This window comes from Mus pahari, chromosome 11, assembly GCF_900095145.1.
Source record: "Mus pahari chromosome 11, PAHARI_EIJ_v1.1, whole genome shotgun sequence".
NCBI classification, from domain to species: domain Eukaryota; kingdom Metazoa; phylum Chordata; class Mammalia; order Rodentia; family Muridae; genus Mus; species Mus pahari.
Window position 1 is genome coordinate 69,267,707 of NC_034600.1, and position 7,500 is coordinate 69,275,206.

Here is a 7,500-nt window from a genome sequence, read left to right on the forward strand (position 1 = left end):
AGAAAGAAAGAAAGAAAGAAAGAAAGAAAGAAAGAAAGAAAGAAAAGAAAAGAAAAGAAAAGAAAAGAAAAGAAAAGAAAAGAAAAGAAAAGAAAAGAAGTCATGGAGGATTTTCATAATACCCAAGTCCTTACTAATCAAGAGTTAGAAATTCCTCTTTGTTTTGTTTTGTTTCAACTTGAAAAACCATCAGAAGATGTAGAAGGTTTTATCATTTATAAATAATGGGAAATGAAAAATAATGATGTGATTTAAATGCATTAGGAACATTGGTGAACTGGCTGGTTTTGTAGATCAACTTAACACAAACTGGAGTTATCACAGAGAAAGGAGCTTCAGCTGAGGAAATACTCCCATGAAATCCAGCTGTAAGGCATTTTCTCAATTAGTGATCAAGGGGGGAGGTCCCATTGTGGGTGGGGCCAACCCTGGGATGGTAGTCTTGGGTTCTATTAGAGAGCAGGCTGAGCAAGCCAGGGGAAGCAAGCCAGTAAGTAACATCCCTCCATGACCTCTGTATCAGCTCCTGCTTCTAGACCTGCTTGAGTTCTAGTCCTGACTCCCTTTGGCATTGAACACCAATGTGGAAAGTATAAGCTGAATAATACTTTCCTCTCCAGTTTGCTTCTTGATCATGATGTTGTGCAGGAATACAAACCCTGACTAAAACAATTGGCATCTAAACTGTTTTAATTCTCCATAAAAGTTATACCAGTGTGAAGACTACCTGACATGGCGTCCTTTCCCAAGAACTGCCCATTGTAATGTCTTCTGTATGATCTATTTAACCTTCCTGTCATCTAAGTGGAGATTAATAGACAAAAGAAGTCACTGCCCAAATATTTTAGATGCAAAACAATCAGAGGTTTCCCAGAAGATATAACATCAGTAACGAGTTAAAAATTGTAGATATGCCAACTCCTGGTCCTGCCTCCCACAGTCCCTCCCCTACCCCTCCTTTCATTCTCTGAGAGAGCAAAGGATGCCATGGGTATCCCTCCATTCCTGTTACATCACGTCTCTGCCTGTCACATCAAGTCTCTGCAGGGTTATGTGCTTCTTTTCTCACTGAAGCCAGACCAGACAGCCCAGTTAGGGGAAATTATTCTACAGACAGGCAACAGTTTAGGGATGGGAACCCCACAGGAGGACTGACAGAGTCAATAAACCTGGACCTCTGGGAGCTTTCAGAGACTTAACCTCCAACTAGAGAATACACACAAGCTTGAACTAGGCTCCTGGCACATATGTAGCAGGTGGGCAGCTCAGTATCCATATGACCCCCCCCCCAAAAAAAAAAAAAAAAAAAAAAAACTGGAATTGAGGCTCTCCCTGAAGCTGTAGCCTGACTGTGGTATCTGTTCCCTAACACAGCTGCCTTGTCTAGCTTTAGTGAGAGAAGATCTACCCACCATGGCAGAGACTTGATGCACCAGGTTTGGGGTGCCCAGGGTGAGCCCCCTCAGAAGTGAGGGGAGGATGGAGTGAAGGTCTCTCTGAGGGAGGTACTGGGAAAGGAAGTAAGAGTTTGATGTAAATAAATACACACATACATAAATTTAAAAGCCCAAAAATAAAATAATTAGAGGAATTTTTATGTCAAACTCAGAAGGACATTGCATCTGTAAGCTTGCAATCAGGGTTTCATGTTTAGCCCAATGGTAGAGCACTAATCTAAAATGTGTTATAGTCCTTTTTTTTTTTTTTTTTTTTTGTTTGTTTGTTTGTTTGGTTTTTCGAGACAGGGTTTTAGTCTGTGTAGCCTTGGCTGTCCTGGAACTCACTCTGTAGACCAGGCTGGCCTCAAACACAGAAATCTGCCTGCCTCTGGCTCCAGAGTGCTGGGATTAAAGGCGTGTGCCACCACGCCCAGCTAAATGTGTAGTCCTGATTTTGATCCCAGCCATGTCAAATATGTCCAATGTGAGTAATATTAATAAATCTTGACAAAAATAAAGAAGATATGAACAAAACAAAAATTTAAAATTAAAAAAAATGTGGATTATCCAGGGAGAAAAATCTGTCAGATATTCCTACTCTCCCTCATTACTCCTATGTTATTCAATGATCATTTGTTCTTTTATTGTGAGAATATTTACTCCAATGGCAAGTGGTCAACTCTAAAAATTTATATCCAAGTAACATTATGCAAATTGAACAGATTATATTTATCACTCACTAGCCCTTCGTGGTTATAGCTGAAAATGTCCTTGTTGCATAAAATACTAGACTACAGAGACGACTGACCAAATAACCCAATAACCTTAATAATCAATTAGCAGATAATTGTTCTTGAGCTTTGAAACAGGATTGCCAAAATGACTAAAATCACTGCAGTGTGTCTACACACAGAGAAGCAAGAAAAATGAGTTAGTTAATATTTAGCTTCTGCTATATTATTTAGAATATTAATGAGTGTTAAAATATTTTTAATTCTCTTCGTAGACTAATTGGATGGTCTTTACCTTTCTTTAGAAGCTTAATTTCTGTTTCTACCATCTTCTCTAAGCTATCCCAGACCATCGCATGTCAATTTTGGATTGACTGCAAGTATTTTATTCTCTATGACTTAAGCATTTGTGGGATATGCCTGGGTTAGCTTTTCAGCTGGCTAAATAACTGTTAGGTATCTCCATCTGACCCCTTCCTCAGACCTGTCCCAGACCTTGCTGTGGCCATTTCCTACATTTTCCTGTCTGTTTTCCCTCCCATTTGCCAGTGTCTGTCCACACTTCTGTGGTTTCTGTTTCTGCTGAAAGTCTCAATTCTCTATGTTCATTTCCAACTAACATTTTAGCTTTGAAAGCTGCATTTTCATCTCTGTTGACCAACACCCTCTATCAATTATTCACACTTCATAAGTGTCATATGGCTTATCATCAGGAGACAGGGATGCAGAACCAAGTGCAGAAGCAAGTGCACCATCGACTCTCCGTGCAGGGACCCTGTGACAGATGCACAGTGACCAGTGACTTATAGACTGGGAGAGGAGCAACAGGATTGGTCATGATGCGCAGCTGTTATTTACAAAATGATTTGAAAACTAAAGAGCCAGAAATAAGTTTTAATTTGTGAAAATACTGACAGTTTATAAACCATAGCAACTGAAATTCTAATTACATTATTAGGGGATGGGAGCAACGAAACCCATACTAACTGAAGCTCATGAATTTCAGAGTACACAGAGTGAAAATTGTATACATGTTTAGAATACTAATCTCCAACACTATATTCAAGAAAATGCTTTGTACAGTAAACTTCAATAATGAGTTAAAACTTTTGGTCCTGTTGAAATATCGATTTTTAATTTAAATGTATTGCTCTGAGAAATTTCTCTGGTAATTCTCTGCTTCTTTCCCTATCTCTATGAGTTATTTTTTTTTTTTTTTTGCTGTTATTTTTGCTGCTGTGATATAAACCATGAACAAAAGTTACGTATGGAAAGCTTCAGTTTGGCTTCTGACTCCCATCATGGCAGCAGGGACATTACCAAAGCAATCTGTGCAGAACTGTGAGAGAGCACATTTCCATACAGACTCAGAAAGTGGTTAGATCAATTTAGAGGTAGAAATCAGCTATATACCCTTAAAATCAACCCTACCCATCACTTCATCTCTATAAACTTGCCAAACAGAAACATCTCCTGGGGAAAAGTGCTCAAGTTCCTGAATCTACAGGGGGAAGTTCTCACTCGGATCACCACTTGATCGCAATGATATTAGATGAGATATGAACTGGATATGAATTTTAATTTTGGAGTGATTTACTTTTATTTTAACATGAAAATCCACAGAGTTGGATAAAAAACTGAATAGACATTCTGTCTTAGTTAGGGTTTCCATTTCTGTGAAGAGACACCATACACAAGGCATCTCTTTAAAATTTTTCTTTTTTATTAGATATTTTCTTCATTTACATTTCAAATGCTATCCCCAAAGCCTCCCTGCCCTGCTCCCCAACCCACCCACTCCTGCTTCCTGGCCCTAGCATTCCCCTGTACTGGAGCATATGATCTTCACAAGACCAAGGGCCTCTCCTCCCACTGATGGCCGACTAGGCCATCCTCTGCTACATATGCAACTAGAGACAAAACTCTGGGGGTACTGGTTAGTTCATATTGTTGTTCCTCCTATAGGGTTGCAGACCCCTTTAGCTCCTTGGGTACTTTCTCTAGTTCCTTCATTAGGAGCCCTGTGTTCGATCCAATAGATAACTGTGAGCATCCACTTCTGTATTTGCCAGGCACTGGCATAGCCTCAAAAGAGAGAGCTATATCAGGGTCCTGTCAGCAAAATCTTTCTGGCGTATGCAATAGTGTCTGGGTTTACTGGTTTTATATGGGATAGATCTCCTGGTGGGACAGTCTCTGGATGGTCCTCCCTTCTGTCTCAGCTCCGAACTTTGTCTTTGTAACTCCTTCTCTTAAATGGACTAAATTTAGTTGGAGCTGACTTGTAGGTTCAGAGGTTCAGTCTAGTAATAGCAAGGCAGGATCATGGCAGAGTCCAAGCAGGCATGGCGTAGGAGGAGTTGAGAGTTCTATACCTTCATCTGAAGGACTCTAGGAGAAGACTGGCTCGCACATGGTTAGTGTGAGGGTCTCATTGCCTGCTCCCACAGTGACACTCTTCCTCCAAGAAGGCTATCCTTCCTCCAACATTGTCACACATACACTGTCAAAGCCACACCTCTTAATAGTGCCACTCCTTGAGCCAAGCATATTCAAACCACCTCTCTTGCCTTTTACATTGTATGTCATGAGTAACTTGTTTACAATGAATTTGTTCAAACAAAAATAGATACATTTCTCATCATACATTAATCCTAGAGCCAATGACATGAGAAAATTTAAACTTTGTCCTAGACCCTACAGTTAAACCTTAGTTGATATTGTCTATGTGAACCTAATGCTGATCTACAAACAGAAAGGTTTTTCTTGTTGTTGTTGTTGTTGTTGTTGTTTTTCTTTTTCCTTTATTCTTGTTTTGTTTGCTTGGTTGGCTTTTTTGAGAAAAGGACTCACTGTGTAGTCTGGATCTGCTATGTGGGACGAGGGCAACTTTATATATACAGAGAACTCCTGCCTCTCTGATAAGTTCTGGGATTAAAGCATACACCATCAAGATATGCCCAAGTTTTTCCTTTATACTTCTTCAATTGTTGTTGTAAAAATGTTACTTCTTTCTACTTATGCTTACTATAATAAGTACGAATTTAAACAGCACTTTTAGTAACACCTAAGGATTTAGACTGTTCTATGTTTATTGTTCATTTGTAATCTATTGAGCTATTGTGTTATTATTTAGAAACAAAGCAAGTCTTATTTCTTAAGAGTTTTTTTTTACATAGAGAATCATAAATGCATGTGTGTGTAGCACTGTTAGGGAATATTAATAAAATTATAAATGAAATGAATACTGTTGTCAAAGCAATAAAATCACAAAGGGAACATTTGGAGGGAGTGAAATTTGTAGGATGTGACAGTAAAATGGGCTCTTAATCTTCATGTTAATGACATGGCAGAGTGGTTTGATATTAATTGAATGGTTTTATATTTCCTCTCACAGGTTTGAAGGACAATATTTTGGCTACAGTTGTCTAATTTATACTTTACTTTTGTTGAAAAAGCAACCACGATTGTGTCATTGGCCAGCAACACGATGATTTACGTTAAGTTTTATGTAACAAAACAGATGAAATCATTGCTTTTATCAACTCAAATTATCTGATTCCTTTTGTAATTTTTCTTTCTGCAATAATAATTCATCTTTTATTTCTTTTCTGTACTCCATCAGCAAATGGATTCCATTTTACCGGGGAAACTAAAGCTATATATGACTTTAAGACTCTGAGCATTTTTGTACACATGAGTAAGCCCTGACTGCAAGTGTCAGGAACCAAGCTAATCAAGATTAATGTATTCATTTAACAGATGGTTACAATGTTATTAAAATGCAAATGATTGGTTTCTTCTAATTGTTCAACATCAGAAACAATTAATCAGATGATTTTTTTCATTTTCTGATAGCTTTGTAGAGTTTACCTCAAGAGACTAACATAAAAGGCAACTATGTAAATTTTTCTCACTGACCTCAAGAGAGACAATCAACTAGAAAGAAATGTGGAATAAAGATTATATATTCATAATGAATGGTGGGAAGAATCCATTTAGTACTGTAATTTGCTTATGGACTGTTTTGCATCCAGTTTAACTGGTCTCCATATTATTACATTTATTAAACATCCACACCAACATAATGGCATTTGGTGTCTTACTTTAAGTCAAAAAACATGAACTACATATTTGAGGAAATAAAATCATCCACTAGAGGGTTGTATCAGTCCTTGTATAGTTGTAGGAATGACATGGAAATTAAACTTTACAAATTAAGTAGACAATTTGAGATAATTATGGAGTGATTATTATGTTTGGAAATTATTCCAATGACTTGGAATATATCCCAAACCATGCACATATCTCTAATTTATGGAAACCATGTAATTATAAAATATTCTTAGTAAGGAAAAACTTCTATATAATTTCTGAATCCCATAAGTGTAGTGTCTATTAATCATATTTTAAATGTTTTATTTGATATCAGTTTGACATCTAAGGAAATGTGCCCAAGGTTGAGGACACTGCCTTTACTGGAGCTATCTAATCTTTGTTCAATTCTTTTTAATTTAATTTAAGACACAGTCTCACTCTATAATGCAAGCCTGTATTAAAACAACCCCAGACCTCAACCTCCAGACTTAGTGGTACTGCTGGTCCACTCACAGTTTTCATTTGCTTGCTTGTCTGTTTGTTTCTGTTCTGTTTTGTTTTGTTTTATGGGGTAGTCAGTAAAGCAGAGCTCATATTTTGATCCACATCGTATATGTGGGTGTTCCATATCACGGCTTTTCTTCCTTAGCCATTCCAGAGAAACAAGTCTTCAGGTAAAGAAATGTCTGTAGTTCCAGTTCATAACTCATCAAGCCTAATCCTACCTACATTGCCTCCTATACCGCCCAGAAAAGCATAAGGTCGATACATTTTCCTAGCACTTTCTTTGAGGATGAATACTTTCCTCTGGCCATGGATTTTTCAATGTTCCCCATTCCCTTCAAGTCCACACTAAAGCATCTTTCCACGGCAGTTGTTCTTCGCACATCTAGTAAGATCAACTTCCTAGGTCCACTGGAGGCATGGGTTTCTATTTCTATTGGTTTGTAGGTGTTGCTATATGAATGCTCACCTGTGTTTGTGCCTAGGTGTGCTCCTATGCGTGGAGGTTAGAGGAAAGATGTCAACATCTCTCTCTCTCTCTTTTTTTTTTCCTTTCTGAGACCTCCTTTTTGAGAGTTCTGGTGCCAGTGATCCACCTGTCCCTGACCTTCCAGTTCTAGGGTTAAAAGGGCACACAGCTGTGTCTGCTGTCTTTTCCACATGAATTCTAGGAAACTTACTGACTGAGACTTCCCCATAGTGCTCCGAAGTATATTGTTTAGAAAGGC